Source organism: Paramormyrops kingsleyae, chromosome 10 (genome assembly GCF_048594095.1).
Source record: "Paramormyrops kingsleyae isolate MSU_618 chromosome 10, PKINGS_0.4, whole genome shotgun sequence".
Classification (NCBI taxonomy): Eukaryota; Metazoa; Chordata; class Actinopteri; order Osteoglossiformes; family Mormyridae; genus Paramormyrops; species Paramormyrops kingsleyae.
In genome coordinates, this window is record NC_132806.1 from 8412056 (window position 1) to 8424599 (window position 12544).

At 40.9% G+C, this 12544-nt stretch overlaps 1 long non-coding RNA gene across 1 annotated transcript; it reads right to left on the minus strand.

Moving 5' to 3' along the window:
• Positions 1–1840: 1840 nt before the first annotated feature.
• On the minus strand, positions 1841–5903 carry LOC140593269 (uncharacterized). The gene is made up of 5 exons (XR_011993522.1): positions 5832–5903; positions 4012–4284; positions 3644–3886; positions 2626–2742; positions 1841–2419 (listed from the first exon to the last, which is right to left on the minus strand). It is a non-coding gene; the product is annotated as an uncharacterized lncRNA (long non-coding RNA).
• Positions 5904–12544: the final 6641 nt, after the last annotated feature.

Consider the following 12544-nt stretch of genomic DNA (forward strand, 5'->3'; position numbering starts at 1 on the left):
TGTAAAAAAGAAAAAACTTGAACAAGCTTCTGAAATACCCACAAGTTTTCAGATTTATAAATAATCAAGAAATCTTTTTTTAAAAAAATGATTACCAATCAGGATTAAATAGTTTTACCTTTGACGTGTTTGTCAATGGTTCAGTTGAAGCCACTTATAGTGATCACGTCTGTCTGAGTGAAATTGATCACTATAAGCAGATGATCCATCCATCACCACTTAATCCCAACTGGGGTCACGGGGGGGACTGGAGCCTATCCTGGGAACAATGTGATGTGGGCAGTCGCCAACACACCACAGGGCACACGCACACACAATTTAGACTCACCAATCAACCTGCCCTGCACACTTTTGGACCGTGGGCGGAAACCGGAGCCCCCAGCTGAAACCCACGTGAACACAGGGAGAGCGTGCAAACTCCACACATGAAGGACCCGGAATCAAACCCAGTGTCACACCCGGCTCGTACGATCCTCCTGTGTGCCACAGCCCCCTCATTAACCTCATGTGAAATCCCAGTGTTATCAGCTGTTTCTTGTTGTCTCATTAAGTCCTGTGCATTTAAGTCCACGTCAGAGTATGTATCCCCAGTCCTGTCATTGAAGTCTACTCTGTGTTGTGCCTTGTTTGCCAGCAATAAACCCTGTGTTCTTGGATTTCCGTCTGCCTGACCCTGATTCCACGCTCCCTGCTCACTCGTCCTGTGCGTGGCGTGACACCCAGGCCCTACTTGCTGTGAGGCAGCAGCAGCGCTAACCACTGCGCTACTGTGCTGCCCCAGATGATCATTATAACTGATTCTTTTCTTCTTTGTATCAGACAGATTACCATCTAATTGACATATGTATATTTATTACATGAAAATAAAGTAATAAAATGGACATCGTCGCTATTTATGTAATTTTTATTGACTTATTGATCTGTTGATTTATTTAATTTATTTCAAAATACAGTACAGCTGTTTCAAATACTTTTCAAATAATGCTACTGTACAAATTAAATTACTGAACTGTGAATAATTCAAGTATGTTACAGTACAGTATTGTACATAAATATTCAATTTTATTTACACGTTGTATTTTCACAACATTAAATTGTCTCAAATTGTCTCATTGTTATTGTAGCTTTGCTGCTGCATCTCAGTGGCTCATTTTTGGTGGTTTATCATAAGCTTTGATGAATCTATATTTGTCATTGAGAGACAATATATTTCCCATCATGTTTTCTGTGCACACAGCATTAGCCTCAGGTAGCTAGCCAGCAGCAGATGGGTTACCGCAAGGCAAAGTAGGGCTATCAAAGTAAAAAAAAAAGAATAACCGCTGTCTTACTTTTTCAATATGTTGTCCTGTTTAAAAAGATCAAAAATTAGCACTGGAAGCAGACTACTTGATTACTATAAGCAAATTATTTAAACAGTATTTGTACAGGAATGATTCTGTCCCAAGCTTTTTGATCCATATAAGCAGTTGATCACTATAACCATGATCACTGTAAGCGGTTTTCACTGTATTAATAAAATACTTTAAAAATATATGAGTCGTCCATATGTCATACCTGTGGTATCTACACATTATGGCTCTGCTACTGCACTTTTATCAGAAGCATATTCTCTATTTTTGCACTGTTTAGTATTATCTCTAGTTTTCTTGTAACCAAGTGTAGCAAACAGGCAAGCATTCCTGTTCCACATGTCCCATAAAGATCTTTAATAATCAATCTTGTTTAGGACTCTTTGACATGATCACTCTGAATATTGCAGCTCTTCCAGATATTGTCTCCACAGAAATGCGTTTACTGCTGTTACTGAACACCCTCTCCTCAACCAGGACACCATCTCTGACAGTCCAAAAAGTTTTTTTTAATAATGTAAGTGTTTTTATGTATTGTATCCATATATTTACATAATTATATGTGCACATTAATATCAATGGCCTGGGAGGAATTCAATCATTTATATGTGGAACAACCACTGTCGTTACCAGCTTTAATCATATCAGTGTAACAATGTTCATATTCAGAGACAAAGCTGCAGACCCCACAGTCCCTATAAGCCCAGAAAGGCTGGACCGCTGCTCAACTGACACTTGGTTTCACTTCCTTTATCTATACATATACCAACTTTCTGCATAAAGTCTGTATTGAATTAGTTTTAAAAGTATTCAAATAATAGAGTCAGCTTAACACAAACCTAATACACATATCCATTGTTCAGTATTGTATGGCTCTGGAGCACATCCCAAAAATCCTGGATTACCAGCAAGATATACAAGACGGTATAATCAGCTGAACACTGTGATTCTGTAGTTGAACTAAAGTTAGTTGAATCATCTGCGCTGCTTTGCAACTCTGACTTCACTGTAAACAATATCCTCATTAACTGGCGTTGGTGAGACACTGGAATTTTCTGATTTGGTGCCTAAAAGACAAAATGAAAGCTCTAGCTAAAATATACCCCGACGGGAAATGTATAGATTATTTTAAAATATGTATATGCATATATATGGTCATATTTATATACACAATGATATTTAACTATTCACTAAATTTAAAAATCACAAGCTTTAGACAAAAGGTAAAGGATATTTATAAAAATCCTATTAACATATAAAATGCACGACTTACTTAAACGGTGTTTCTTGTACCATCTTAGAAAGCAGAATGAGATCCCAGCCACAGTCAGGCACAGCATCAAGACAGAGACGCCGGTCAGAGCAGTTAGACACCAGGGAGTGGGAGTTTCTGTGGACAGACACAAAATCAAAGGTAATTTATCAGCTTTCAGCAATGTTTTCAGAAACTGTTATTGTTAATCATTTATAAAATAAATCTCATTTCTGAAATAGTGATACTATATTGATCCCTTTGGGAAAATTGTCCTTTTACATTTAGTGCATAAATTAAATGGTTTTAACTGACACATGTCTGTTAATGTTATATTTAAAATAATTTAATAAAGGTATTTGAGTTTGACTTAGAGCATTAAAAGATGACGGGTGTTTGTATGTGTAAATATACATACACACATACATACACACAGTACTGTGCAGCCAAAGAGATGATGTTTAAATGATCTTAATTTTGGTGTGTAACTATATGCTATTATGGCTGTGAAAGGGTGTCATTTTAGCCATTTCAAAACGTCTGCTAAAATCACCCCATATTTGCAGCAACCATACAATACACCCATGTATTAGCAAACTTTGTATTGCTACTCAATATCTCACTGAGTTTTTTTAACTAATTAAATTAATTAGGTGAGCTGGTGGTGAAATTTAATAAACACATGGAATGGCTGGGGAGGCTCTGCAGAGAGGTTTGGGAACTGAAGCAGTGATCATCTAGCCATCCAACTAGATACCAGTAACTTTATGGAGAACAGAAGAAATTCTTAGTAGTTTTTATTCTGTTACTCTTAATTTGCACATGTTCTAATTCTAAATAATGTTTTTTTGTTCTGAGCAAAAGTACACTTACTATAAGGATAAATAGCCTTAAACATTTCTTTTGATTCTGAGACTTTTGCACAGTGCTGTATAAACTGTATGTGTGATGTGTGTGTGTGTGTGTGTATATACACATACATACACACACACACACACACACTATAATGAATGTATATGAATTAGTTAATCAAACTTACTTGTACAGTTAAAGCTGACAGGTTCACTCTGAACAGTGCAGTTCTTCTTTTCCACAGTGCAGTGGACGCTTCCTGAAAGCACCTCCACAGAAATGTGTTTACTGCTGTTACTGAATACCTTCTCCTCACCCAGGACATCATCTCTGACAGTCCATGTGTACAGAGTATCATCCCCATTGTCATCAGCACAGTAAAACACAGATGTGCCATGAGCACAAGTGAGGAATTCAACCACAGGGTGACCTAAAAATAACAGATGAACAAAAAGGATAGAAACTGTTCTAAAGATATTTTTAAGCTACTATTATAAATCTCTAATATAATGAGCACATCAGTTTCAAATTGGTAACTTGAAGTTTTAAACATACCCAGCACCACTAAATGATGTGTCTCTGTCAGCAGATGCCTCCCATCCGAATCATAGCCGTATGCAGTAATGTCACCACTCCAGTTCTTATGGATGTTGCTAATTTTAAGTGTCCAGTTTTGGAAAACTTCAATTGAGGGTGTAGATTTATTTTCAAATTTGTTGTTGTTTTCATGTTTCCATCTTATATCCCCGGGTTTTCGGCTCGTGTTCTGTATGTGCAGATAAACAGTTCCTCCCGTGCTGCAGCATTTCAGGTTCGCGCTGGTCTCGCCTTTGAAGAAACAAACACACTATGTTTAGCCAGCAACATTGAAATATGTTTGAAGGTTCACTTACATGTTTAAATATCCATCCATCCTTCCACTTGTCCTGTACAGGATCGCGGGGGTCTGGAACCCATCCTGGAAGCTATGAGTGCATGGCAGAGAATAACCCAGGATGGGGCCCCTCCCCATTGCAGGTGTTTAAATGTGAAACTTTAAATACTTCGTTACTGAATTTTCACATTATTTTGCATTTTTGTATAAAAACATACATTGTACAAGTTCATGTCACATTATTGTCAGTTGTCTATTTTCTTTCACATGTATTTCACAAAGACAGTTTGTGAGAGTTCAAATCTTGAACAGTGCTCAGTAAAATGACTTATTTCAAACAATAACCTGAGATCGAATTTGTGTAAATCAAGTGTGATATTTCTAACAACCAGCACTAACAAATTATGTTTCTCATAGAAAAGTTATCAAAAACATTACCTGAGAGGACAGACAAAATAACCCAGGAGAGTAAATGTGCTTGATTGTCCATATCGATACTCGTACTGAGCAGGAGTTCAACGAGAAATGTGGCACCTCAGATTAAAGCTGTCATGTGACCGGATGCTGAGTATAGCACTACATTTTTCCATTACTATACAATACTTTCTATGTGTGTCTTTGTTTTGTTACAAATACCTTTGCATTCAGTTAATGGGTTTAAAATGTACGCCTTGCTACAGATTTTATTAATTACTTTTTATCTGTGTGACATTTACATATCATCACAGTATATACTGAAATGGAGAATGAATATTAAATATTTACAGAAAGCACAACTTCATTTTTGTCGTCACTGATTTTAATGTTTTGTCAGAATTTGGTTTTGGATGACAGGAGATCAACAGATTCCTCCTGAGATTTTCTCTATTCTATCAAGGTACAGATTATAACAGGGGTAGCTAATCTTATCCGCAAAGGGCCAGTGTGTTTGCAGGTTTCTAGGATAACCTTTTGGTCAGCTGTTCAAACCCAGGTCTGAGGACTCTTCAGCCAATCAGTCCTCTAATTAATTAAGTCACTATGGTGTCACAGCGTCCTCCTATTTAATGACCCATGAAGAATAAGAGCACAGAAAATGCAAGTAAGTGACAGAGAAGAGGAAACAGCAGAGAGCAGGGTTCACAACCCTATTTATAAAGCCCCTCAAAATAATTCTTACATTTTAGGCTACGGTCTTGGGGGCTCTATGTGCGTGTCTACAGAGAGTTAACTCTGGGAGCAACAGATTGCTTATATACACTCCAGTGAAATTATGGCGTCATTGTTAAAAAGGTATTGCTTACATTTTATTCAGTTGTATTTTTATAAGTTAAATTGCTTTGTGTAATAAAGGCTGCAGTACTGTCTCTGAAGGTTTTAAACCCAGAGGAAGATGAAGTTGCATCAGGAAAGCAAATTAATCTAAAATGTATAATATAATTACATTTGATCATTTTACTCTAATATTTCCCAATGTACTCTGATGTTAAAATATCAACTGCATATTTATAATCTCACTTACTTGTTTTTCGAAAGCTCTTGTTCCCCTCCTGCTCTTTGGCCTCATGCTTCTGTTAGTGATGTCACTAACCACAGATACATTCAGAGACTAATTATAGGTCTCAGTGAACCAATCACATAGCCTGATTTCTTAAAGTAACTTAAGAGATGTGGGTTTTAGACATAGTCACCATAGCAACACACATAGATAAACATAGATTAGCGGGAGAACATTTCAAACTGGATTTAAGGAAGCACTTCTTTATACAGCGTGTAGTCAGAGTATGGAATAGTCTTCCTGATAACGTAGTGCAAGCTGAATCCTTGGGTTCCTTTAAATCAGAGCTAGATAAGATTTTAACAACTCTGAGCTATTTGTTAAGTTCTCCCCAAGCGAGCTCGATGGGCCGAATGGCCTCCTCTCGTTTGTATAGTTCTTATGTTCTTAACTGCCAACAAATGATAAACATGTAGTCAAACAGACAGTTCTTTCCCAACAAAGAAAATTTCTTTTTTAATTTTGTTTGCATACCATTCAGTCCCACAGGTAATGATATCGAAATGAAAGACCTTGGCCTGGGTGGATTCCAGTTATTAATTTCATAACTCAATCACCAAATGGGATTATTTGCGTTAATGTAAAATGTTCTTACTCAGAAACTGTATAATGTTCTGTTGTGAATATTAGAATTTTGAACGACAGGGACGCATTCTGTGAACTCAGAATTTTACCTTATTTTATTTACTCTCCAGTCTCTGTATGTCCTATTCCCCAATACTTTAGTGCCCCCTAGTGTCCTGACATGGTTCTACTACACCTCCCACTTTAATGAATTAACATACAGTGATCCCCCGCTATATCGCGGTTCAACTGTCACGCCCCCGCTGTACCGTGGATTTTTCCCCAATGCGTCACAGTTCTCTGCGTATCGCGTACCTTGCTTGTGGTCCAATTGTTGTGAGCAAACTTTTTGTGAACTTTTCATTTTTGTTTTAAGCCCTACGATTTAAGGCTTAAACTATAAAAAAAATGTTTATTTATAATAAACTTTCTATATTGCGGATTTTCACCTATCACTTTTAAAGCATGTGGGAGGGGTATTTTAAGGCCTAAACTATATATATATAAAAAAACGTTTATTTATATGGTCTTTCTATATTGCGGATTTTCACCTATCACTGATGGGTCTGGAATTTCTTTACTCTTTTTTTCAGTCTTATCCTGCTGGTAATAGAACAATAATACCTAATTGCATATAAGTTGGCGTCTGGAAGGGGATGGCGTCTGAACTGAGGCGATTCGGCAAGCCAGCTGTAGTGGGGCAGCGGGGCTGCATGGTTAAATTGTGCTTCCCCTACTGTTTCACGGATTAAAGCGGTTCGTACCACGGGATGCCGGTGTTCTGTCGATATATGCTGCCTTGTCGAAAAATGCTACCGTAGTGCTAATCGATAGCCTAACCCTAACTCTTACCCTAACCCTAACCCCGCAAAAACCCCTAAAACCCTTACCTTAACCCTAACCCCAACCCCTAAAACCTAACCCTAATCCCAAGACGGTGGAACTGCACATGCGCAGAAAGGCTCAATAGGTAGTATTTTATGACAGAACACCAGCGTATGCAAAGGTTATTCTCCCGGTAAGCCTGTTGCAAGCATGATTTGATGCGGTCCCATTTAGGACATTATTCGATGGGTCTGCAGTCAACAGAGCTGTAGGAGCAGGTCCGTGCTGCTGTCATCTGCCTGCAGAATCAGAATCAGAATCAGAATCGGGTTTATTGCCAAGTACGTTCACACATACAAGGAATTTGCTTTGATGGTTGGTGCCAGAGATGTGGAGGTAGATATATCAGTATATAAATATATAATATAAATAAAATGTACATTGGGTATGTTCAGGGTGGAATATATACATATGTAACATACTTGAGTTAGGATGGGGAAATGGGATTTGAGTGAGTGTTCCTGGCCTTATTGATGAGGCGGGCCGCGGTGGGGAAGAAACTGTTCTTATGCCGTGATGTTTTGGTCCCAATGGACCGCAACCTTCTGCCAGAGGGAAGAGTCCGAAGGAGTTTGTGACCAGGGTGAGAGGAATCGGCCATAATCCTTCCTGCCCTTTTCAGAGCCCTGGACTCGTACAGGTCCTGTAGAGGTGGAAGGTTGCAGCCGATTGTCTTCTCAGCGGAGTGGATGATGCGCTGTAGTCTGCTCTTGTCCTTAGCAGTGGCAGCGGGGTACCAGACAGTGATGGAGGTGGTGAGAATGGACTCAATGATGGCAGTGTAGAAGTGCACCATCATAGACTTGGGCAGCAGGACTACCTGCAGCAGGTAATATGTACCCATTTGGACCATCAGTTGGCCAATGTATAGTGTTTATGGCTGATTGTGATAATGTGTTCCAGGGTTATCCTGGGGCGCTGGACCTCGCTGCTGTTTTGTTTTATCCCTTTGATGCGGCTTTTACAACATTGTAGCCTCAGCGCTCCTCAGTGTGTGTTTGGTCATCCGGCGCCGAGTGGGGTCGGTGTGGAGTACGCGTAGTCCAGTGGTCCCCAAACTGGGGGGCGCGCCCCCTTATAGGGGCGCAGAGGTATTGCAGAGGGGCGCACCAATGGGATAACCTCAGGGGCATGTGCCACCCTAAAATAATCTCTTCACAGACTGGACGATTAAACAAATAAAGCAGCGCAACATTACAGTAACTAACAACGAGAATGATGGTTAGCTGAGCTGAATCTGTTTAGCCTTGAGCAAAGGAGACTAAGGGGGGACATGATCCAGGTCTATAAGATTCTAACGGGTCTGGATGCTGTTCAGCCAAATGGCTATTTCAATATTAGTTTAAACACTAGAACTCGTGGCCATAAGTGGAAATTAGCAGGAGAACATTTTAAAACAAATTTGAGGAAGCACTTCTTTACACAGCGTGCAGTTAGAGTATGGAATAGTCTTCCTGCTAGTGTAGTGGAAGCTAAAACCCTGGGTTCCTTTAAATCAGAGCTAGATAAGATTTTAACAACTCTGAGCTATTAGATAAGTTCTCCCCAAACGAGCTTGATGGGCCGAATGCCCCCCTCTCGTTTGTTTATTTCTTATGTTCTTAACAAATAAACCACTAACTTACGTGTACTATTAGGGCATTTATGTAATTTATTTAAACTTTATTTTACCAGGTAAATTAACTGAAAACCAGTTGTCACTGCTTTATGTGTTATTCGGGAGAAATAGCAGATAATGCATCGGAACTTCCTGGGATACAAACGTCATACAAACGACACGTTCTTCAGCCAATAAGGGCAAAGTTGTGTCGTCACGGAGGCTGTTCCAGTTTGTTCAGCCGGCTGAGAGGTGCTGTACCATCTGTCTTAAGTCATCTTGCTCTTGCAAGGTTTTTGTACCATGTGACATGGTGACGCGTGACGACGTTTTGCAGCGCCGGACAAATCATGAAAAACGAGGTTTAGAATTTTCTATATGAAGTGCAGGGAGACTATCAATTAATGGGTATGATTTAGTGTTGTTTTCTGCTATAGTATATGCTGAAACCTGCGGTTATCATTAAAAACAAAATGCGGTAAGACAAACTTTAATTTGTGTACGCCAATGAATATTAACAGGAATGTTAAATCTGCATTTGTATAATTTCAAACTTATGCTGGACTTTTATTTTTAATTGATTGATCTTTTTTCTCCCACAGTGGTGAAATTGCACCATTTGTATTTTGTAATTGCATTTGTTTCGCTCAATTAGAAAAGGGAGTTGTATTTCAAATAAAGTTTGAATCCGAACCTGTGTAGTTTGAATGGGGGGGGGGCTCAATAATGTTCCTATCTAGTAAAGGGGGGCCCTGCAGAGAAAGTTTGGGAACCACTGGCGTAGTCCAATGCGGACGAGCTGCATGTGCACTGTCATGGGGCTGGATTTATCGGGGATTTGGATTTATTTATTTCGGCGGCATAGCGCTGCCTGAAGTCCTTTTGATTATTTGTATTTCCCGTTTGCATGTTTTTGTTTTGGCTAAGTTTGTTATTTTGGTTTTTATATGTAATTTAGTTTGGTTAGCTTTCTGGTTTGTTGTGTGGGTTTGAGTATGATTTGCCCTGTATTGGGGATGTTTATTTGATTGCTGTGTTGTATGTTTTGGGGGAAATTTTATTTGTATGTGCCTCTCTCGCAGTATAACCGGCCCTGGATTGTAGTTGTAATCCCAATCCTCTGTTTTATTTATACACTGCTCAAAAAAATTAAAGGAATGCTTATTAATCAGAGTATAGCATCAAATAAACTAAACTTCTTGGATATTCATCTCGTCAGTAAAGTAGCGGAGGGGGTTGTTAATCAGTTTCAGCTGCTTTGGTGCTAATGAAATTAACAACAGGTACACTAGAGGGGCAACAATGAGACGACCCCCAAAACAGGAATGGTTTAACAGGTGGGGGCCACTGACAGTTTTCCGTCCTAATCTCTTCTGACTGTTTTTTCACTAGTTTTGCATTTGGCTACAGTCAGTGTCACTACTGGTAGCATGAGGTGATACCTGGACCCTACAGAGGTTGCACAGGCAGTCCGACTCCTCCAGGATGGTGCATATTGATGTGTCATTGCCAGAAGTTTTGCTGTGTCTCCCAGCACAGTCTGAAGGCCATGGAGGAGATTCCATGAGACAGGCAGTTACTCTATGAGAGATGGACAGGGCCATAGAAGGTCCTTAACCCATCAGCAGGATTGGTATCTGCTCTTTTGTGCAAGGAGGAACAGGATGAGCACAGCCAGAGCCCTACAGAATGACCTCCAGCAGGCCACTGGTGTGCATGTCTCTGACCAAACAATCAGAAACAGACTTCATGAGGGTGGCCTGAGGGCCCGACATCCTCTAGTGGGCCCTGTGTTCACTGCCTGGCACCGTGGAGCTCGATTGGCATTTGCCATAGAATACCAGAATTGGCAGGTCCGTCACTGGCACCCTGTGCTTCTCACAGATGAGAGCAGGTTCACCCTGAGCACATGTGACAGACGTGAAAGGGTCTGGAGAAGCTGCGGAGAACATTATGCTGCCTGTAACATTGTTCAGCTTGACTGGTTTGGTGGGGGGTCAGTGATGGTCTGGGGAGGCATATCCATGGAGGGACGCACAGACCTCTACAGGCTAGACAACAGCACCTTGACTTCCATTAGGTATCGGGATGAAATCTTTGGACCCATTGTCAGACCCTACGCTGGTGCAGTGGGTCCTGGGTTCCTCCTGGTGCACGACAATGCCTGGCCTCATGTGGCGAGAGAATGCAGGCAGTTCCTGGAGCATGAAGGAATTGATACCATTGACGGGCCCCCACGTTCACATGACCTAAATCCAATAGAACACCTCTGGGACATTATGTTTCGGTCCATCCGACGTCACCAGGTTGCACTTCAGACTGTCCAGGAGCTCAGTGATGCCCTGGTCCAGATCTGGGAGGAGATCCCCCAGGACACCATCCGTCGTCTCATTAGGAGGATGCCCTGACATTGTCAGGCATGCATACAAGCACATGAGGGCCATAAAAACTACTGAGTACGATTTTGAGTTGCTGCAATGAATTTTCAGCAAAATGGACTAGCCTGCTGCATCATTTTTTCACTTAGATTTTTGGGGAGTCTTTGAATTCAGCCCTCTGTAGGTTTGTCATTTTCATTTCCATCAAACGATGTGGCATCCTTTCACTCTAAACACATCACCCAGTTCATATCAGTATAGATATCCAGCAGGATTTTTTCCCCATTGAAATCTGATGCGTTTTCAAAGTGTTCCTTTAATTTTTTTGAGCAGTGTATTTCAGAGGTAGCGGCCTGAGTCGGGTCCGGTCTCGCTGGTGGTGGTCCTTATTCTAGGTGGTGCAATGCACTTGGCCTAGGTTTCCACTGTGTATGTGCTTGTGGGGGGTAGGGGCCCTGCGAAATGTCCAGTGGTCCAGTCTGAGCGAGTGTCATCTGTCCTTCGATTGGGGAATGCCATGTTGCCAGCCCTGGAACCGGTGTTGACTGCTTCAGGGGAATAGCAATCCTGTGTTGCGCCAAATAAACTGTTGATTTGTGCTGTGTCTCTGTCCTCCTTCGGTTACACGAACCTGTGTGCTTTTGCACTATCTATATTCCTGGGAGTATGTCTCCGGGTGCAAAGCCCGGGGTGGCGTAGTCTGCAATTTTGGGTATTTCTTCAGGGTCTTGGTTGGACCGCTCCACCACACTGTGCATAGGGCAACTTCTGTCCATGAAGACACTTATTTGCCTCATGGTTCTGTCTTTGTTCTGCATGTATCTAATCTGTTCTAGTTTCATTTTCAGTGCTGGTATGCGCTCCATGACATGATCAATGCACACTGCCTTTCCAGTGTGTTACTCTCCTAGTGCCAATGCATCACCTGTCACCAGTTGTCTTCCTGCAACATGAATGCTTCTGTACTTGAATCTCATCGCCCTCAGTCTCAATCTGAGTATTCATTGAGGTAAATCATCAAGTACTCAAGAGATTAGCAAGATCAGAGGCTTGTGGTCTGTATGCACCGGGAAGTCAAAACTCAAGAAATATGCAGTCAGGCGTTCACACGCCTACGTCGTGGCAAGGGGCTGTTTTTCGATTTCTGCATATTGGGTTTCAGTGGGTGTCAGACTCCTGGGTAAGTACACTACTGGTCTGTATTCTACATCTGCTGTTTCTGCATTAGCTCTCCTCCGAAGCCATATGATGAT